At 46.7% G+C, this 23,372-nt stretch overlaps 1 protein-coding gene across 1 annotated transcript in view; it reads right to left on the bottom strand.

The window, feature by feature from the left end:
* Nucleotides 1-23,372, bottom strand: part of CTNNA1 (catenin alpha 1) — a 206,099-nt gene that overhangs the window by 168,800 nt on the left and 13,927 nt on the right. The gene's annotated exons all lie outside the window — the stretch shown is intronic.

Here is a 23,372-nt window from a genome sequence, read left to right as displayed (position 1 = left end):
GTACTGTATTTGCTGCCACCTGATTGTATACTTCCAGTTCCAAATCAGGTGTGTAATTGACTGGTCAGTTCATAATTCTGGTGTTTGTAACTCAGGTTCTACTGTACATGCTTGAAGCCATAGCTAAGCCCCATCTTCCTCATAAAGAGATTTCATGTTTACACCCCCACTGAACAGTCAAGTGGCACTTCACAATTCTCTTTGGTATTTTTCCTAAGACACTGAAGAAACCTGATCCATCTCTCCAAGAGTACCATGGTTTCAAGAATAGAACTAACATGCTGAAGAGACAAAATGAATTAAGGAAATACCCAGTTTTAGCTTTACCTCCCGACAGTACTCAGATTGCTAAAACAATGACACAACCAGACAAACACACACAGATAAGCAACAACTTGATTCTAGGGAACCCGGTATTTAAATATTTACAGGTGTGCAAGACCAGTTCCAGGTTACTTTTTAAGCCATAGGTCACAATTTCTGGCCCTCCATGCTTTAAATGATACCTGATGTTTGACGTTACACCCTTCGATCTCCTATGTAGAATAGTTAATTATTTTTAAACGTGACCTCCAAATAAAAAATATTTTGGTTTGTCTCCTTTGTGCTTCTTTATACTGTGAGCCTGAAAGCATGCTTCTCTTGAAAAAGCATTTATTCCCATATTTATCTCGGAAGTACCAGAAAAATTTTATCCAGTTTTTGTTGGGGGACTACTTTAAAGACGGAGGCATGGTCTACACTACACTTAGGTTGACAAGAACAAGGAGTCACCAATGAAGTTAACAGGCAGCAGGTTTAAAACAAAAGGAAGTGCTTCTTCACACAATGCACAGTGAACTGTGGAACTCTTTGCCAGGGGACACTGTGAAGGCCAAAACCATAACAGGGTTCAAGAGAAAAATTAGATAAGTTGATGGAGGATAGGTCCTTCGATGGCTATTAGCCAAGATGGTCAAGGATGCAACCCCATGCCCTGGGTGTCCCTAAGCCTCTTACAGCCAGATGCTCTGATTGGATGACAGGAGGTAGATCACTTGATAACTGCCCTGTTCTATTCCCTTTGAAGCACCTGGCACTGGACACAGTCTGAAGACAGGATACTGGACCATAAGTCACACGGGATATAAGTTGCCTTGCCTCAACCTATTTGTACATATGTCTACTCAAATTTGTCTCGGACCTACATAAACAGCCATTTACAGCAATGCGGCGACAGCTGACCTACTGAGGTTGACACAATGCAAGTGTAGACATTGAATAACCTGTGCTGACCCTAGCGGTCCTCAAGAAGCTGTCCCATAATGTGCCCATTCCCTGTGACACTGTCTGCTCTGGTCACAATTGTAAGCTCCATTGCTCAGGGGTTCCACAGACTGGAAGCCACTCCATCCCCTTAAAACTCCTGCGTGTTTTTTAAATACCTTTTCCTGATTGCCCACCTTAGCAAGCACAAGTAGCAGCTCACCCTCATGCAACTGCCCAACTGACCATGACAACTCCACTCACTAGACATACTTCTGCCTGGAACAGATGGGAGATACTGGATCTCCTGCACTCGTGGAGAGAAAAAGCTGCGCAAGCATAGATATGGACCAGCCATAGGAAGATGGGCATTATTAATAGATTGCCTGCATCCCAGGTACAAAAGGGGTTCAACAGGGATCAGCAGCGCCACGTAAACACAAAGGAAATTTGCCAGCCATATCACGAAGCCAACAATAGATATGGTTCTGAGCCACAGACGGGCTGCTTTAACAATGGGCTGCATGCCATACTTGGCAGAAACCCTACCAGCACCCTACAGACCACTCTGGATACCTCAGAAAAAGCCCAAGACGGAGACCCCTGCCTTGAACAGCAAAGAGAAGGCAAAACGGGAAGATGCAACATGGGACCCCAGCCACACTGCAAGTCAGGACCTGTTTGAGACTCCATCACAGTCTAATCAGTCTCACCAGGTAGGTATGGAGGAGTGTTATGAACTGGAAGGAATCTCAGGTAAGTGTGCGTGTGCATTCTTCAATACAACATTTTAAATTAGAGATTGTGCTCCTCCCATTCCCAAATTAAGATAAAGGTATCTGATTTTTATTGTTTTCTTGCATGAGAAAAGGTAGCAGCACAAAGGTAGAGTTGGCAGTTGCTTTAATATGCTGAACACCCATACATCAGAAGTTCAAGGATTCAAAAAGTTAAGGTTTTATAATGGTTAAGACAAATTACCAACATCACTTGTCAAAATATAAAAAGTAAATATCCTTAAATCACACACTGAGTTCTCAAGTAACATTTTTCTGCCTACCAGTAAGTTTCAATTATCATTGGGGAAAAAATTGGTCAGTGTGTGTGTACACTATGAAAATCATTTACCAACAAAAAATCTAATCCTTCAAAGTTTGAGATATAGGCCTTGTCTACACTGGGAAGTTTCTATGCAGTAAAGCAGCTTTTTGCTTTGTAACTCCTGAAGCGTACACACTGCCAAGCCACTTATTGCGCAGAAAATGCACAGTTGCAGCACTGTACAAACAAAACCAAACCAAAACAAATACAGCCTGACAAAAGGCGTACAGCTTTCTGCACCAGGGGTACAGTTCCACGGTGCCAGTGTAGACACCCTGGTCAACTGGCGACTGGCCTATGGAAGGTGTCCCACAGTGCCTGTTCTTGCCTCTCTGGTCATCAGTTTGACCTCTACTGCCCTGCCCTCAGGTGACTATCATCCCCACCCCGCAAATTCCTTTGGAATTTAGGAAGTCCCCTTCCTGTTTGCTCAGTGATGCATGCAGTGGTCTCAGCGCATCTTTCCAGGTAGCCCTGCTTGGAGCACTGCGGAGCTGCTGGACCTCAACAGCATTTGGGGAAAGGAGGCTGTTCAGTCCGAGCTGCACTCCGACCGCAGGAATTATACCACCTACAGACAGATTTCACAATGCATGACCGAAAGGGGCAGTGACCAGGACACACTGCAGTGCAGGGTCAAAGTGAAAGAGCTGCAGAATGCCTACCACAAGGTGTGGGAAGCAAACTGCTGCTCTGGTGCTGTTCGTTCTATAAAGAGTTGGACGCAATACTCTGTGGCAACACCACCTCGACTGCAAAGGCCACTGTGGATACTTCGGTGGCTTGCATGCCAGTCAAGAGTGGACCAAGCCAGAAGGAAGAAATCTTGGACAAGGATGTGGAGGGGGAGGGAGACCCAGAGGCAAAGGAGAACTTGGAGGCCAGAGATGCACGCAGCTAGGAGCTCTTTTCTACTCCAGAGCACGCTAGCCAGTCACAGCTGTCGGATCTTGGCAAAGCGCAAACAGGAGAAGATGCCCCTGGTAAGTGGATTTGATTTTGGGAATTGCTGAAGTGAGGAGTTGAGGGCAGGAGGGTTGCAGAAAGCAGGCTGTGTCTGTATGATATGCGTACCACCACATGCCTAGTCTGAGCAGTAGAATAGAGTGTTGATTGATTCCCTCACTTCATGGGAATCTGCCTCAGAGAACTCTCATGAAGATACTGGGCAATCTGCTACCGCAAGTTCTTTGGCAGAGCTGCTTTGTTTCTTGTCCCATTAACTTTTCTGCACCAGTCTGCCATCGCTGGAGGGGTGCGGATGGGACAAGAGAAACCATTGCTGCAAACAGGCGAGCCACATAAGGGCCAGGGCAGAAGCTGCAGACTTGGATAAGATCCTCCCTTGATTCCCTGCTCACCTTCAGCAGTGAGATATCTTCCATAATGAACACAGGCCTGTGGAAAACGTGGAGACAGGAATGATTATCAGGCTCCCACTACAGTGCTGGCTCTCCCCAAGAGCCACATGCCCAGTGTACAGTAGGGTCTGGGAACACTGTTTTATGCTGTCCCTGTGGCTACTCACCATTTTGAGGGTCTTGTGGCTCATATGTGCTTGCCTGGGGTCAGACAGTAACAGGTATGTGAATAGTGGCGGTGTTTTAAATCATTGAATCAGTGTTGTTGTGTGTGTTGCAAACAATACTGCTTCTGTAAAATATTGCATTTTGGCTACACAGAGATGGACCTTGAGAGGATGGCCTCCCCCTTTGTTCTCGCCGGCTGAACGACTGCGCAGAATTAGAAAGCAGTTACGAAGAACTAAGGAGGACTTTCTCCATAAGGTTATGATGCACTCCGTGGCTGAGAAACAGGAATTGAAGGAGTGGCGGGACAGTGAGAAGAAGGACTGAAAGGAGAACGTGAAGCTCTAGAATGAAGCCACAGAGCGTCTCTTGAATGTTATGGAGCACCAAGCAGACACGATCCAAGTGATACTAACACTGCAAACAAAGCAGCTCCCCACCCAGCCTCCCCTGCAGCCACTGTCACAAAACTCTTTCCCATGTGCTTCACACACACCACCACCACCCTCTTAACCTCCTGGCTCCAGTCTGTACCTGCGGCATTCCACTCCTCCCCCGTCACAGTCCAGCACTGCGGACTCCCAGTACCCACTGCACTCAACACCCGTCCTTCTTCAATTTAGCCCTGCTGAAGTACAGTACCCATTGCGCTATGCTCCAAAAGACAAGGTTGTCTAGGATAGCTGGACATACACAAATCTTTAACCACAGACCCCACTTTCTCCTGGGTCTTTCCCTTCCCCTATCCCCCTCAGTGTTGATGTGTTTTTTTGTTGGTCTCTCCCCTCCGGTTGCTTTTTTAATAAAAATTGTGCTGGTTTGAAAACAATCTTTATTCTATTAACTGAAAGCAAACAGAGCCCTGTAAAGCAACATACAATATCGTAAACTTTCATATTGCATCGCCTACACCAATCACAATTACCTTCTAGCATTACAAGCTCAGCACTCCCGAACATAACAAATATTAGCAGCTTTCAGCTCCAAATTGCTGCCTCAAGGCATCCCTGATCCTTATGGGCCTGCGCTGCGCCCCTCTAATAGCCCTGGTCTCTGGCTGTTCAAATTCAGCCTCCAGGCACTAAGCCTCAGCCGTCGAGCACTGAGTGAAGCTTTCAACCTTCTCTTCACAATTATGATGGAGCATAAAGCAAGGGACTATAAGCATAGGAATATTGTCATTCGCCAGACCAAGCTTCCCATATAGGTAGCGCCAGCAGATCTTTAAACGGCCAAAAGAACACTCCACAGTCATTCTGCACTTGCTCTGCCTGTTGTTGAACCACTCCTTGCTGCTGTCAAGGTGCCCTGCATATGGCTTCATAAGCCACGGCATTAAGGGGTAGGCGGGGTCTCCCAGGATCACGATGGACATTTCGACTTCCCCTACGGTGATCTTCCAGTTCGTGAAGGAAGTCCCTGCTTGAAGCTTCCTGAACAGGCCAGTGTTCCGAAAGATGCGTGCGTCATGCACCATTCCGGAGCAGCCTGCCTTAATGTCTGTGAAATGCCCACGGTGATCCACAAAAAGTGCCTGGAGAACCATAGAGAAATACCCTTCCAATTAATGTACTCAGTGGCTAGGTGATCTGGTGCCACAATTGGAATATGCGTGCCATCTATTGCCCCTCCAGAGTTAGGAAAGCCCATTTGGGCAAAGCCATCCACAATGTCACGCACGTTGCCCAGAGTCATGGTCTTTTGGAGCAGGATGTGATTAATAGCCCTACACACTTCCTTCAACACGAGACCAACGGTTGACTTTCCCACTCTGAACTGGTTAGGGACCAAATCAGTAGCAGACTGGAGTAGCCAGCTTCCACAGAGTGCAATTGCCACACGCTTCTCCAATGGCAAGGCAGCTCTCATTTTCATGTCCTTGTGCCACAGGCGAGCTCATCACACAGTCCCATGAATGTGGCTTTCCTCATCTGAAAGTTCTGCAGCCACTGCTAGTCTCCCAGATGTGCATCACGATGTGATCCCACCACTCAGTACAAGCAATCTCGTGTCAAAGCAATGCGTGGAGAGATCAATGATGCACTCCTCTTGCCTTTGTAGTTTATGGAATAACTCCACTGCCACTCGTGATATGTTAGTCAGAGCAAGCAGCATGCTGGTCAACAGTTTGGGATCCATTCCTGCAGACTGAAGAGACAGAGTGGGGTACACATCCCGTTGAAAGATAGCACCAAATGCAAACGGAAGCACAGGGATTGCTGGGATGCAAAGCAATGCATCCTGGGGCATTCGGACAGGACCCAGGATGCCCCACAACCCCCTCCACCGAAATTTCTGTGCTCACCTGAAGTTTCCTTTAGACCAGCAGCAAGCAAGAGTCACAGATTTATTCTTACAGAGAAAACCCATTAAAAACAGGTGACCCCGCCACCCCACAATTCCAACAAGGGCTCTGATAGGACTCAATCCTTTACCCCACCAAGAGTTTGTGGTTACAAATTCATGACAGCATCAGTTTAGAACTAGCACATCCTTGAATAGGTTAGCCTTTCCTTTATACAGCGTGGGCCTTCCACAGACTCTGGAACAGGTAATCAGCAGAGAATGGTCCTCTCCTCGGGATGCAGCTTCAAAAAGCTGGGGTTTTGCATAACTGGAGATAAGGAATTTGCATTCATTTCTCCCTCAACATTCCCCTGGTGGCTACTTGATACAGTTTGTTACAAAAGTCCATTCCCGTCTGGCAAGTTATTCAATTGTAAACACCACTTTCCAAGGTTCACATCCCATCTCACTCAGAGGTTACCTACAATCCTGGCCCACTATAATACATAACCCTCTCACTTAATGCAATGTACTCCAAACATACTTAACTAAGTAAGGTCTCCCAGGGATATTGTCAGAAACTGGTATGTGTCACATTCAGCCCCTGGAGAAGCCATTACCCTATAGGAACATGCTCCAAATACCAAAAGAGGGATTTTACTCCATGCTTTGTATGCCTCAAACTAGATAATCCATCTGGAAGTCAGTGACAGGCTTTTTTGACCCTTACTAAAGGATGGGCATAAGAGAAAGAGCTGTAGATCTACAACATTCTGCAAGTTAGATATATTTCAGTCGCAAAACACACATCTAGCATATGCCATAAGCATTTTCCCTTTGAATGTTATTCATAGATTAAGACCAGAAGGGATGATCATTATGATAGTCTAGTATCTGACCTGCTGTATAACACAGACATTCCCCAAAACAACTCCTGGAGCAAAATTCTTTTAGAAAGACATCCACTCTTGATTTAAAAGTTACCAATGATGAAGAATCCACCACAACCCTTAGTAAATTGTTCCTATGGTTAATTACCCTCACTGTAAAAAATTTACATAATTCCCAGTCTGAATTTGTCTAGCTTCAACTTGTAGTATTTTAAGCCCAAATAAAAGCAGCACTCTCTCTTGAGCTCAGTATAAAAAGTGAATTAATCTTAGGGAAAAACAGTTGGTTCCATTCTGAGCACTACTTTATACATGTGAATAATGCAGTATGGGGAGGGATGAGCGCGGGTGGGGGGGGGGGGGAGGCAGGGAGAAGGGGGTTACTGGATAATACCCTTAACTCAAAACACTTACCTGGCTACAGTTATAGCCACCAGAAAGTGTTGCGCTCTGAATGGTTTGACTGCCTGTTAGGCAAGGGCAGGGGTGGGCAAACTTTTTGGATGAGGGGTTGGGGGTGCAGGAGGGTGCTCTGGGCTGGGACTGAGGGGCTCAGAGGAGGGGAGGGGGATCAGGGCTAGGGCAGGGGTACAAGAGGAGGCCAAGGAGCAGCCTCCAGGCGGTGCTTACCTCAAGCAGCTCCTGGAAGCAGCAGCATGTCCCGCCTCAGGCTCCTATGTGGAGGTGTGGCCAGGCAGCTCTGCACGCTGCCCCATCCACAGGCACCACCCCTGCAGCTCCCATTGGCCGTGGTTCCTGGCCAATGGGAGCTGCGGGGACAGCACTTGAGGCCGGGGGCAGCGTGCAGAGGCCCCTGGCTGCCCCTATGCATAGAAGCCAGAGTGGGGACATGCCGCTGCTTCTGGGAGCCGCACCAAGCCACGGCACAGGGCAAGCCCCGGACCCTGCTCCCCGGTGGGAGCTTGAGGGCTGGATTAAAATGTCTGAAGGGCCAGATGCGGCCCCCAGGCCATAGTTTGCCCACCCTTGGGCAAGGATGTTCAGCATAAACCAGGCTCTTAAGGACAAGTTTAAACTGTTCTGAGTGATTGGAGGCAGAAAGATCTAGCAATGCTACAAGCAGGCTGAAAATCCAATGTTAAGATCTGTGGACCTCACCTAGTTAAAAGGTCTCCTATTCAACCCCAAATTCCCTCTACCCATCTGTCAAACCCTTCAGATGTCCCCCTTGCTCTGATCCTATACCCTAGCATAGATACAGTAAAGTTGCTTTCTCATTATAGAAATCTTTAGTAGCTAGATTTAGGGATAGCACAAACTGAAATATATACAAAAAAACAAAACAAAAAATCCCCCACACACTCAGGATATTGTACTAACTCTATTCCTTTTAGTAACTGAATATTTATATCAAATCACAGAGACCACAGCATTCAGATCCTGCTAGACAACTCTAGTCAGTTTCAGTGACTGGTTGAAAGTTTCAAGTATTATACCAGCCCTTGAAGTATACCCCCCCATCCACTTTGTCTTCACTTACAATTTTGCATTTTACATGCTTTTCTTCATTGCTGATGTGCCAAAGGCCCATGTGGAATTATGTGAAGTTACTAATTTGAAGTTACAGATAAACTAGAATACAGAAAAATGTTTCTCTAATTCAGGGGTGGCCAACCTGTGGCTCCAGAGACACATGCAGCTCTTCAGAAGTTAATATGCAGCTCCTTGTATAGGCACCAACTCCAGGGCTTGAGCTACAAGCACCAACTTTCCAGTGTGCTGGAGGATGCTCACTGCTCAACCCCTGGCTCTGCCACCGGCCCTGCCCCCACTCCACCCCTTCCTGCCCCCTCCCATGAGTCTGCAGTGTCCTCTCTCCTACCATGCCAGGAAACAGCTGATCAGGAGGTGCTGGGATAGGGGAGGGGGGAGGAGCACTGATTGGTGGGTCTGCCGGTGGGTGGGTGGCATTGGGAGCAGGGGGAGCTACTGGCTCTTTGGCAACGTATATTGGTAAATTCTGGCTCTCCCTCAGGCTCAGGTTGGCTACCCCTGCTAATTACTTAGAAGCAAAACCCAAGATTACCTAAGTAATTTTCTAAAACTGATACTGCTTTTAAAAAAAAGGGAAGCTACTATCACAGTTCAGAGCAACTGCGCCTGTATTCCCCCTCTGTGGGCCAGCAAAGGCACCAACTTTTAGGCTGCTGGCTCTCCAGCCATCCTCTCTCCTGGGATGAGGCCCATGATTTTTCTCAAACTGCACAGTACCTTGCCTACTGAATTCCCCAGCAAGTCAGACTGCTTAAATAGTCCCGCTTTGCTTTCTCCTCAGAGTCTATAAACAGTATAATTGCCCCACAGTTATCAGTTACCACACAGCTCTTTACAAGCAACCACATCTCTCGTTAAGCATTACAAAGAAAAACATTAAAAACAACAAGTCAACTTACATGCATACTAATAAGCTTACCAGAGATCAGGCCCCTCCCCCACCAAGGGCTCCAGCATCTGATCAATCCTTCAAACCCCACCAAGGGATTTTTGTATGGTTACAAGTTCATAGCTCATAACTAGCACCCCCACGAATCTGTCAGTAACTCCTTTATGCAGTGTTGTAGCTCTGTCAGTACTAGAATATTAGAGATAACATGGGTGAGACATAATCGCTTATTGGACAGATGAGTTTGAGTTACACAGGTCTGGGAAAGACCCAAGAGCTCTGGACAGCTCCAAAGCTTGTCTCTCTGACCACAAAAGTGATCCAATAAAAGATAACCTCACACACCTTTTCTCACACACCTCAAACAGGGTTTTTTCACACCCCTGAGTGAGGAAGTTGCAGCGCTGTAAGTTGCCTGTGTAGACAAGCTCTTAGTCGCTCCTTTATATAGTTTGGGCCTTTGATATTGTGACCCCGGGAACAGGTAATCAGCAGACAATTGGCCTCTCCTCAGGGAGCAGCTTCAAAGGGCCGGATTTTTATATAAACCTGAGGCAAAGGAGGGGGGAAGGGGGAGATTTGTTTTCACCTCTCTTGTGAAGTGGATTTCATTGGAAATATCATGTCTTGTCCCAAAAGTTCATTCCTGTCTGCCCCATTTTTCAGTAAAGTCCTTTAATCATCCAGGCTCACAATATATTACCTTTGCATTTCAGACAATGGACTCCAAAAATACTTAATTCAGGCCTTGTCTACACTGGCAAGTTTCCGTGCAATGAAGCAGCTTTCTGTGCTGTAACTCCCAAGGCATACACACTGCCAAGCCACTTAGAGCGCTACAACCGCGCAGTTTCTGCACACTAAAAAAACAAAATTACACACACACACACAAAACCACACCCTCCGACAAGAGGCGTAGAGCTTTCTAAGCTAGGGCTACAGCACTGCGGTGCCAGCGTAGACACCGTAGTGATTACGGTGGTGTGACTGGCCTCCAGGAGGTGTCCCACAATGCCTGTTCTCACCTCTCTGGTCATCTGTTTGAACTCTAATGCCTGCCCTCAGGTGACCAACCGCCCTCCTCACCCCATACATTCCTTTGCAAATTTGAAAGTCCGAGCAAACATGAAGGGGTGATGCATGCAATGGTCTCAGCACATCTTTCCAGGTGGCCAAGCCTGCTCCACGCACCAGGCGATCCCCTGCTTGGAGCAATGCTGAGCTGCTGAACCTCATCAGCATTTGGGGAGAGGAGGCTGTCCAGTCCCAGCTGCGCTCCAGCCGTAGGAATTTTGATACCTACAGACAGATTTCACGATGCATGATACAAAGGGGCCATGAATGGGACATATTGCAGTGTAGGGTAAAAGTGAAGGAGCTGCGGAATGCCTATTACAAGTCGCGGGAGGCAAACCACTGCTCCGGTGCTGCACCCACGAGCTGCCGATACTATGAAGAACTGGACACAATACTCAGAGGCGACCCCAGCTCCACTGCAAAGGCCCCTGTGGATATTTTGCTGGCTCGCATGCCAGGCAAGAGTGGATCAAGCCAGGAGGAGGAAATCTTGGATGAAGAGGGGGAGTGGGACCCAGAGGATAACTTGAAGCCCAAAGATACATGCAGTCAGGAGCGCTTTTTTACCCTGGAGGAGACTAGCCAGTTACAGCAGTCGGATCATGGCAAAGCACAAACAGGAGAGGAGGCCCTGGTAAGTGGATCTGATTTGGGGAATTGCTGAAGCGAGTTGTTGGGGGGCAGGAGTGTTGCAGAAAGCAAGTTTGTCTCCCACATGCCTGGTCTGAGCAGGCTGTTGATAGACTCCCTCACTTCACGGGAATCTCCCTCACAGATCTCCAGGAAATGTGTGTGGAGATACTGGGCAATCCACAGCCTCAGGTTCCTCTGCAGAGCTGCTTTGGAGAAGACCCTCCCTTGATTCCCTGCTCACCGTCAGCAGCGAGATCTCTTCCATAATGACCACTTCCTGTGGAAAGTGTGGGGTCAGGAATGATTATGGGGCCCTCCCTATAGTGCTGGCTCTCCCCAAGAACCACATGCCCAGTGTACAGCAGGGTCCGGGAAGAATAATTTACCTTGTCCCTACGGCTACTCACCATTTTGGGGGCCTTGTGGATCATGTGTGATTGCCTGTGGTCAGCTAGTTAGCGACAGATGTGTGAGTCATGGCTGTGTTTTAAAGCCCTCAATCAGTGTTGTCTGTGTTGCAAACAATACTGCTTCTGTAAAATGTTGCATTTGAACTTCAGAGATGACCTTGGGAGCCCAGCCTCCCTCTTTGTTATCAGAGGCAGAATGGCTGTGCAGAACTAGAAAGTGGCCAAGAACAACTAAGGAGGACTTTCTCCGTGAGCTTATGATGCACTCCGCTGCTGAGAAACAGGAATTGAAGGACTGGCGGGACTGCAAGAAGAAGGACCGAAAGGAGAATGCAGTACACCAGAAAGAAGCCACGGAGCTTCTCTTAAACATTATGGAGCGCCAAGTGGACATGCTCCAGGCGATACTAGCTCTTTAAACCGAGCAGCTCTGCACTGGCCCTCCCCTGCAGCTGCTGTCCCAAAACTCTTTCCCATGTGCTTCACACACACAGCCAACACACTTATCAACTTCCTGGCTCCACTTTCTACCTGCAGCATTCCACTCCTCCCTCCTCACAGTCCAGCACTCCCACTATCCATTGCACTCAATACCCATCCCTCTGCAGTTTGGCCCTGCTGAAGTACAGCACCTGCAGCATTGTACTCCAAAGAAGAAGGCTGGGTATGATCCCTGGAGCTCACAAAAGCTTATGCTCAAATAAATTTGTTAGTCTCTAAGGTGCCACAAGTACCCCTTTTCTTTTTGCGAATACAGACTAAACAAGGCTGCTACTCTGAAACAAATCTTTAGCTGTCCCAGGACCCCTCCTCCTCTTGAGACCTTCTCTTTCCCCATCCCCCTCCCCACTGATGAATTTTTTTGGTTGACTCTTTCCTCCGGTTGTTATCTTTTAAAAAAAAAAAAATTCTGTTTGAAGGCAATCTTTATTCTATTAAGTGGGAAAAAAAAGAGCACTGCAAAGCAACATACAATTATGTCAAGGCCCCTTCTTGCATCATGTGCACCAATCACCTCCTAACATTACAAGCACTGCAATCCCCAGCATAGCAACAAATATTAGTGGCTTTCAGCTTCAAATTGCTGCCTCAAGGCATCCCTGAGCCTTATGGCCCTGCACTGTGCCCCTCTAATAGCCCTGGTCTCTGGCTGTTCAAATTCAGCCTCCAGGTGCTTAGCCTCCGAGGTCCAGCCCTGAGTGAAACTTCATAGATATTAAGGTCAGAAGGGACCATTATGATCATCTAGTCTGACCTCCTGCACAATGCAGGCCACAGAATCTCACCCTTCCCTTCACAAATATTATGGCACATACCGCACACGGCTATAAGCACAGAAATACTGTCATCGGCCTTGTTCAGCTTCCCATACAGGCATCGCCAGCAGGCTTTTAAAACAGCCAAATGCACACTCCAGTGTCATTCCGCACTTGCTCAACCTGTTTTTGAACCGCTCCTTGCTGCTGTCAAGGTGCCCTGTGTATGGCTTCATAAGTCATGGAACTAAGGGGTAGGAAAGGTCTCCCGGGATCACAATGGGTATTTCGACTTCCCCTACGGTGATCTTCTGGTTCGGGAAGAAAGTCCCTGCTTGAAGCTTCGTGAACAGGCCAGTGTTCCGAAAGATGCGTGCATTATGCACCTTTCCTGACCAGCCTGCCTTAATGTCCATGACATGCCCACAGAGATCCACAAGTGCCTGGAGAACCATAGAGAAATACCCCTTCCAATTAATGTACTTGGTGGCTAGATGGTCTGGTGCCACAATTGGAACATGCGTGCCATCTATCACTCCACCGCAGTTAGGGAAGCCCATTTGGGCAAAGCCATCCACAATGTCATGTGCCCATAGTCACAGTCTTTCAGAGCAGGATGCGATTAATGGCCCTACACACTTCCATCAATACAACTCCAACGGTCAACTTTCCCACTCCGAACAGGTTAGCGACAGATCAGTAGCAGTCTGGAGTAGCCAGCTTCCACAGTGCAATTGCCACATGCTTCTCCAACGGCAAGGCAGCTCTCATTCTCGTGTCCTTGTGCCACAGGTCTGAGGTGAACTCATCTCACAGTCCCATGAATGTGGCTTTCCTCATCTGAAAGTTCTGCAGCCACTGCTCATCATCCCAGATGTGCATGACAATGATCCCATCACTCAGTGCTCGTTTCCCTGAGCCCAAAAAGCGTCTTTCCACTGTGGTCAGCACCTCCGTGAGTGCCACAAGCAATCTCGTGTCAAAGTTACCATGCGTGGTGAGATCAATGTTGCACTCCTCTTTCTTTTGTAGTTTAAGGAATAACTCCACTGCCACTCGTGACATGTTGGTCAGAGGAAACAGCATACTGGTCAGCAGTTTGGAATCCATTCCTGCAGCCCAAAAGAGGTAGGGGGTGCAATACACAAACCACTGAAAGAGAGTGCCAAATGAGGATGGAAGCACAGGGATTGCTGGGATGTGAAGCAATGCATCACGGGGCATTGGGTCTGGACCCAGGATGCTCTGGGACCTCTGTTGTCTTCCCACACAGCAAAAGAGAAAGAGGTACTCTGTGGGGTAGTTGCCCAGAGTGCACCGCTCCAAATAGTACCGCAAGTGTGAACACGCTATTGCGCAGGCAGCTGTCAGTGTGAACACACAACAGCAATTTTCCTTCTGCGCTCTGAGTGGCACTGTAACTTTGCCAGCGTAGACGTGCCCTCAATAAAATCTCCCAAAGAGTGCAGGAAACTGTCATATTGGTCACAGCAACTTTTTACATTTAATTTCCTTTTAAAAAAAAAGTCTTTAACCGACCCCCTCCCAGCTGCCTTATTCCCTCATCATCAACAGGTAAAGTCATCATTCCAGCTACAAATCCTCCAGTAACCCATGAAAACCCTGTCACATTCTTCCTTTGAGTCAGATGCCCTCACACAAAGGCATTTTTTCAACATGTGATCCTGTCACACATATACCCCTATGCACATTCTGGTGTGTTACCCCTCCCCGTCAAGACACGTTTCAATAGGACAGGGATAAGGCCTATCAGATCTTGACAGCTTCTCTACTGTAATTCCTTTACAGGTCCAAATTACTTACAATTTAACTTTACTTTAAAAGTATGTTATTTTTCACCCTCCACTTTAAGAATCAGAACCTTGGCATTTTATCAGGGAAGAATAAGTACAACCAAGGTTTCTAAAGTTAGATTTAATGCACATGAGGTCTAATTCTTTCATGGGGGAGGTGGAAGACATGCTCTTCTCAAACTTCTAATAAGATGCTCTCAAGACCATAACAATGATGATTTCACAAAAAGCAAGCATTTTCAGAATTGAAATGCTTACACAATAGCCTGATGCCTTTACTTACATAAAGCTTTTTTCATTCTTGTTTGGCATAAACATGTTGCCTCAAAAGAATTAAAGGAGCTGTGTGAGAGTCCAATTGCAGCAAACATAGGAGATATTGTATTAGTTTATCATTCGGTTAAAATATCCCTTAAACTGATAGAGGACATCCTCAGATTGAGCACAGAACCATGCTCATATCCTTTTAATTATTCAAAGTTATACTGCAGTCCTTCAGAATAGCTGTCTGATTTAATCTCTTAGACTATTGGTTGCCAAAAGTTAAACTATTCAAGCAGGATTCTAGCCAAATGCAGGGAAGCCTGACTTGGTGTGAAGGTATTACTAGAGGTAAAAACAAAAACACGCAATAAGATTTATTAAAGAGAGTGCATAAAGATAAATAGATATTTAGAAGCTTAAGTGAAGACACCCTACTTCTTTAAAGATCTAGTTGCATCACACTAATTTTGAGAGGAGGGAGAAGAGGATATTCACTTTGAATAGTTGATTGAAAAGTGAAAAATAGCTAACAATAAAGCATGCTACACATAACAGAAGGAAAAAGCATGCTACTTTTACCCTCAGTACTACCAGTGCATTTTGATCCTACACTGCAATGCTCAAACCCGCACAAACCTCAGTGCCACAAAGTCTTCTAACACCGGAGACAAATCCACACATTGCCAAATGAGCTACTTCAATTATCAGCAGAGGTGCCAGGGGATCTGCAACCAGATTAGTTTTCCCAGCAGAGTTAGCCCATGCTCTTACTCAAGTGTTACCCCTAAAAAATCCCACACCTTCCATTCACACATTCACCCTCTCATCTGAGTTTAGCAGTGCTTTCAACTCAAGCAAGCTGGCTCAGCTAGTTAAAGCCAAGGATGGTCTTTCACTTGGGCTGGTAACCCTCTCACTTTGCAGACTGGACAAAGGTCAAGACACTTGCATGTGACAGTCCAATGCCTTCTCATAATTCCCCTTCGGTTTGCAGACCAGACCAACAGCTGGGACAAACAATTGGCTGCACCCAGTTCAGTCTGTAGCCTTATTCTGGAGGACCAGCTCTGTTTATTTTTTTAAACAAAAGGAAATTGGAACAAAAAGCAACAGTCCTGTTCTCCAACTAAGAATGTCAATACCTTAATGTGCTGGTCCTTCCCCCAACACAGGTCTTTCCTGCCCTCCCTCAGCCTCCCTCCGTAGGCACAAGAAAGAGTGCTCCCAGCCCTCTCCTAAATCCTGCCTCTCAGAACTGGGGCACTTCTTTAAATCCCCTCGCTGGAAATTATCAGCCCCATCACTTAATGCTTCCAGCTGGGTCACGATTCCCAGCACCTGCCAGCTGGGCTCCATTCCAGAACAGGGACAGCTGCTCCCTGGAACCCTAGCCCTTAAAAGGAGTAGGCCACCCTGTTACACACACATGCCCATGTACCCAGAAGTACACACACATGCCCATGTACCCAGAAGTACACACACATGCCCATGTACCCAGAAGTACAGACAAGCTCTCCCATTATTCACTGAGAAGGAATCAGAGCAGCTCAGCTTACTTCAGCACGAAGAACTGTGGGATGTGACCCCAGAAGTCAGAGCAACACACAGGAAATTGCAGCCCTAGCGAGGATACAGTTGTCTTCATGTAGAGCCATGCAGCTGCACCACAGCAGCACTTAAGTGAAGACACTCCTATGCTGAAGGGAGAACTTCTTTCATCAGCATAGTTAATCTACCTCCCCAAGAGGTGGTAACTATGTCAGAAGAAGCTCTCCCACTGTCATAGTTCTGTCTACACAAGGGATCAGGTCAGTATAACTATGTCGCTCAGAGGATATGGATTTCGCACCCTCTGAGCAACATAGGGATACCGCTATAGATCTGTAGGGTAGACCTGGCCAGTAGCTTGGGGTATGGCTTTGCAGTGTGACTCCTCACACTTGAGCTAGGTGAACCTGGGTGCTGATCAGAACTGAACACATATCCTAAAAGAAAAAGGGCAACCCTCAAACAAGCGAAGTCTGGGCTACGTCTCCATTACCACTATGTCAACATTACTTAGGTCGCTCAAGGTGTGAATAAACCACCCTGAGTGACATAAATTACACTGACACAGGCACTCATGTGCACAGCGCTGCGTCGGTGGGAAAGCTTCTCCCGCAGATCTAGCTTCTGCCGCTTGTGGAGGTGGTTTTATTATGCCAACAGGAGAGCTCTCTTCCATCAGCATGGAGCATCTTCACCAGACATGCTGCAGCAGTACAGCTGCATCAGTACAGCTATGCCGTTGCAGTGCCGTACATGTAGACTTATCCTTGGACACCCATAGAGTAGCAAATTTTACCAACAAATATGGATTCAAGTTTCTACTACAAATTAGCCAACTTTATCAGTTGGTACAAGAATCTGTCAGTGCTGCAAGATGAATTCTTGCTTGGCTTTCCAAACAAAACAAAAAACAAAACAAAACACACACCCGGATTACTGGCAATAAGAAGCAAAGAAATCATGGTATTTTTGTTTTGATCTACTTAAGCATTCAATCTGCAATAAAAGTGCAATCTATAAGCCATGCAGTTAGAAATAATGAAGATTGGCCTCACTCATATCCTAAAGCTACCTTTTTGTTCCTAAATTACTATGAATGTGTAGTATACTGCATTCTTTGGCCGAAAAGTCTTTTAATCCAGACGTTTATTAGAAGTTTTAAATACAGAAAGATATACGGACTGAAGTTATCTGGTTTGTTAGAGCCCAAGACAGCAAATCTTTAGTTAACATCACCTCATTCTTCAAAATACTACTGTAATTAAAGGCTAACCCCAAAGCCTTCCTGAGGCAGACATGATTTTAGTACATACAATATACGAAAGATCCTTTCTTAAAGCTCTAAATTTGAAGTCAGCATGTATGGGGAGCCAATTTCATTCCTCCACTGCGATGATTAATTTGGTTAGTCCACAAAAATGGTTCAGCACCGTTGTAAAAAATCCACACTTCAAGGGAAACGAGCAACTGGATGATATTTTATCTTTGAAACCACACTTTCTATTTTTTTAAATTTCTGAAGTATTTAAAGAAACAGAACATATTTGAAAGTGGACATCAGAAACACTAGATTCTAATTTCAATCTGTGAATGAAAGCGAACCACTCTGACAAGAATAGAGTGGTGAGATTAAGGTTTGTGTATATATATTAGAAGACAATAAGAAAAATTAAACAACTCCACAGAAGCTGGAAGAGAATAGAGAGTCATTGGTGACTGGAGAAGGGCACTGCCAGTGTGCAGTCAATTGTAATTGACTACTCAGGAGTCAAAGCTGCGAGTTATTGGATGGATTTGGTTTGCTGGAATCTAGATGCTTACATAAGGTACACCTAATGTATCCTATGAAGAGAAAGAAAACTTATATTTCAAACTTAGATTAAGCCCTCACCTAATTTCTGAAATTGTGAAAGCTGCTGATTTATGTAGCAAATGAGTGATTAGTATTAATGATCACTAAACATCAGTGTATGTTATTTGACTTGCATGCTTAACACGGTAGGAAACAACTGAATGGACTAGAGAAAAATGTAATTTATCCTGGGTTGTTAAATAGCAAGGCAAAAGGATTCATGGTCATATGAATAGTGCAGAAAATTTTTTTTTCCAAGATCAGTTGTGCTACTGAATGAAAACATCTACTGAAGCAAAAGAGCAGATCAGTGATGTTCCTGCAAGCAAGGTATTTTCTATGCTATTGTCATAATCAAAAGTCACAATGACGACTTAAGGCCCTGCCCAGGACTTCAGCAGCTCTTTGTCAGCTTCATTCAGAAACAACCTGCTATGTCTTACACAAAAAGTGGCAGAATTTAGTGATCAAGCCATAAAACTGAAAAGGCAAAGACATGAACTTGATAAGTTAAACCTCCTCCAACACTAAGAATATCAACTTAAATGAAACATAAAATTAGTTATTAACTGAAGCACTTCAACATGACTATTCTCCTTCTGGCAGCTTTAGACTCACAGGTCCGCTACTAGTTCTTTGCTTGCAACATCTAGAAGAACCAACACTAATATAAAGCAAGCTGGCTGACTGAACAGAAGATGTGACATGTTGTTGGCTACAAGTATGCCTGGGGGGAGGGATTTTACATCTGAAAAGAAAAGCACGAAGTATAGCACCACAAAATTGCTCAAAGATGGGGAGCGGGGGTGTGGTATGAGAGGTCTTCACATGTAATGGCCATTATCTTTGAAAACTCGTGGCGAACCGGGGAAGTCCCGGATGACTGGAAAAAGGCTAATGTAGTGCCAATCTTTAAAAAAGGGAAGAAGGAGGATCCTGGGAACTACAGGCCAGTCAGCCTCACCTCAGTCCCTGGAAAAATCATGGAGCAGGTCCTCAAAGAATCAATCTTGAAGTACTTGCATGAGAGGAAAGTGATCAGGAACAGCCAGCATGGATTCACCAAGGGAAGGTCATGCCTGACTAATCTAATTGCCTTTTATGATGAGATTACTGGTTCTGTGGATGAAGGGAAAGCAGTGGATGTATTGTTTCTTGACTTTAGCAAAGCTTTTGACACGGTCTCCCACAGTATTCTTGTCAGCAAGTTAAGGAAGTATGGGCTGGATGAATGCACTATAGGGTGGGTAGAAAGCTGGCTAGATTGTCGGGCTCAACGGGTAGTGATCAATGGCTCCATGTCTAGTTGGCAGCCGGTGTCAAGTGGAGTGCCCCAGGGGTCAGTCCTGGGGCCGGTTTTGTTCAATATCTTCATAAATGATCTGGAGGATGGTGTGGATTGCACTCTCAGCAAATTTGCGGACGATACTAAACTGGGAGGAGTGGTAGATACGCTGGAGGGGAGGGATAGGATACAGAAGGACCTAGACAAATTGGAGGATTGGGCCAAAAGAAATCTGATGAGGTTCAATAAGGATAAGTGCAGGGTCCTGCACTTAGGATGGAAGAATCCAATGCACCGCTACAGACTAGGGACCGAATGGCTAGGCAGCAGTTCTGCGGAAAAGGACCTAGGGGTGACAGTGGACGAGAAGCTGGATATGAGTCAGCAGTGTGCCCTTGTTGCCAAGAAGGCCAATGGCATTTTGGGATGTATAAGTAGGGGCATAGCGAGCAGATCGAGGGACGTGATCGTCCCCCTCTATTCGACATTGGTGAGGCCTCATCTGGAGTACTGTGTCCAGTTTTGGGCCCCACACTACAAGAAGGATGTGGATAAATTGGAGAGAGTCCAGCGAAGGGCAACAAAAATGATTAGGGGTCTAGAACACATGACTTATGAGGAGAGGCTGAGGGAGCTGGGATTGTTTAGCCTGCAGAAGAGAAGAATGAGGGGGGATTTGATAGCTGCTTTCAACTACCTGAAAGGGGGTTCCAAAGAGGATGGCTCTAGACTGTTCTCAATGGTAGCAGATGACAGAACGAGGAGTAATGGTCTCAAGATGCAGTGGGGGAGGTTTAGATTGGATATTAGGTAAAACTTTTTCACTAAGAGGGTGGTGAAACACTGGAATGCGTTGCCTAGGGAGGTGGTGGAATCTCCTTCCTTGGAAGTTTTTAAGGTCAGGCTTGACAAAGCCCTGGCTGGGATGATTTAACTGGGAATTGGTCCTGCTTCGAGCAGGGGGTTGGACTAGATGACCTTCAGGGGTCCCTTCCAACCCTGATATTCTATGATTCTATGACTTTGCTTTTCAATTATCTGAAACCAATGATAAAACTAGCAAGAGAATTTTTCACATTTAGTCACCTTGAACTTCTGATGTATGGGTGTTCACAATATTAAAGCTCTGTTAAAAAAGTCACTAATACCCAACAGTCCCACAGAATTTTCCAACTTCAGCCAGCTTTCTCCCACCCCGTCAGCCTTACGGAATTTTTTTGATGACAGCTTCCCAATGGTATGAAGAGGAATTTTCAGACTCTATATTTGAATCCATCCACCATTAAATAAGTTGACATTTGCATTAGAGTGAGGAGGACTGAGCAAAACAATACACATTGTATATGAAAACTCTACATAGGTACTGAATTTGCAAAGCAACTGAAGGAGGTTTTGGAGCAATTTGATTATAAGGTCAATTACACAGCTATAGACTTAATGGAAGTCTAGCTGATCTAATTAACGAACTCGAACTACACAAAGAAAATAGAAAACTACATCAAAATGGAAGTAGAGTCATGACAGAAAAAACTGTTCATTCAAAAGACCTGAAATCCTGTTCAGCATCAACAGCTTGCACAGGTATCTCCCAAGATTTTGGTCAGACCCCCTTCAACATTAAGCAATAAGTCTTTACAAAGAAGTTAGATCTTACTAACACTGACTTGTGCTCCTCACAGGAGGCATGCAAAAGAGCGGGTACAGGAAAAGCAGCTCTTAAATCCATGTTAGTAGACGGGGACTAGGACATGTACAATTGTGCTTGTATTCTCAGGGAGGTGTGTGATTTGGAAAGCACATCAATTGCCACCTTGCATGTTGTACATGACCATAGGGGTTTCTACAGCACCTATAAATGCAGTACCTAAGCTCTTCCTGGCACAGATCTAGCCCAAATACATCTTCCACTTTTCTACTCCATACAACCACCACATACAGAGACAGTCTTTTAAGCCTTTAAATCAGGGGAGGGCAAATTTTTTGGCTTGAGGGCCACATCACGTTTCCAAAATTGTATGGAGGGCCGGTTAGGAGAGGCTGTGTCACCCCAAACAGCCAGGCATGGCCTGGCCCCCCGCCTCCTATCCAACCCCCCCCGCCCCGCTTCTCACCCCGACAGGCGCCCCCCCCAGGACTCCTGCCCCATCCACCACCCCCTGACCACCTCCAGACCTCCCGCTCCCTGACTGCCCCCGCCACCCCATCCAACCCCCCCTCATTCCTGACTTGCCCCCCCGATCACCCTGCCCCCTCCCGCCCCCCAACTCCCCTGCCCTCTAACCATGCTGCCTAGGGCACCGGTGGCTGGCGGCGCTACAGCCGCGCTGCCCACACCACCAGGTCAGGCTGTGCCTCTGCAACTGCGCTGCTTGGCCGCCTAGAGCATTGCGCTGGCGGAGCAGCGTGCTGAGGCTGCGGGGGAGGGGGAAACAGCAGGGGAGGGGCCAGGGGCGAGCCTCCCAGGCCAGGAGCTCAGGGGCTGAGCAGGAGGGTCCCACAGGCCAGATGTGGCCCACGGGCCACAGTTCGCCCACCTCTGCTTTAAATACTTAACTGTTTTTACAGCAGCTTCTGATGTCCTCAACGATACTTTACGAACAACTGAGGGCATGGCTACACTTGCAGATGTAGAGCGCTTTGAGTTAAACCAGCCGTCAGAGAGCGCAGTAGGTAAAGCACTGCAGTCTGTCCACACTGAGAGCTGCAAGCGCACTGGCGTGAGCACATTTTCAGCAGCATTGGGAGCAGCGCATTATGGGCAGCTATCCCACAGAGCCCCTTTTCCCATTCTGGCGCTGTGGCTTGTGGGAAGGAGGTAGGGCATTCTGGGTCCTGTCCCAATGCCCCGTGATGCACTGGTTCGCATCCCAGCAATCCCTGTGCTTCTGTCCAGATTTTGCGCCATCTTTCAAGGTTTTTTTGTACCACACGCTCTCTCTTCCCTTTCGGTCTACGGGAATGGAGCCCAAACTGCTGAGGAATATGCTGACGAGTCTTGCCAGCACGTCACGTTTGGCAGTCGAGTTACTCCTTAAGATCCAAACTGACAGTGAGGACTCCGACAATGATATTGACTCGAGTAACGCATACAACACAAGATTGCTTGTGGCATTCATGGACATGCTCAAACTGTGGAACGCCACTTTTGGGCTCGGGAAACAGGTACTGAGTGGTGGGATCACGTTGTCATGCAAGCCTGGGATGACTAACAGTAGCTGCAGGACTTTTGGATGAGAAAAGCCACATTCCTGGGACGGTGTGATGAGCTCACCCCCACCCTGCGGCGCAAGGACACAAGACTGACAGCTGCCCTGAAGGTGAAGAAGCGGGTGGCTATTGCAATCTGGAAGCCAGCAACTCCAGACAGCTACCGATCGGTCGCTAACCAGTTTGGAGTGGGAAAGTCAATCGCTGGAATTGTGTTGATGCAAGTTTGCATTAATCACATCCTGCTCAGAACCAAAACTCCGGGTAACGTGCATGACGTTGTGGCTGGCATTGCACAAATGAGTTTCCCTAACTGTGGAGTGGCGATAGATGGCACGTATATTCCAATTCTGGCACCAGACCACCGAGTACATTAATAGGAAGGGGTATTTCTCTATTTTCTCCAGGCGCTTGTGGATGACCGTGAGCGTTTCATTGACATTAATGCAGGCTGGCCCAGAAAGGTGCATGACGCGCGCATCTTTCGGAACACTAGCCTGTTCAGGAAGCTGCAAGCTGGGACTTTTTTCCCAGACCAGAAGATCACCATAGCGGAAGTTGAAATGCCCAT

The sequence above is a fragment of the Eretmochelys imbricata genome, chromosome 8 (assembly GCF_965152235.1).
Source record: "Eretmochelys imbricata isolate rEreImb1 chromosome 8, rEreImb1.hap1, whole genome shotgun sequence".
Classification (NCBI taxonomy): Eukaryota; Metazoa; Chordata; order Testudines; family Cheloniidae; genus Eretmochelys; species Eretmochelys imbricata.
This window is presented reverse-complemented; position numbering and strand designations above follow the sequence as displayed.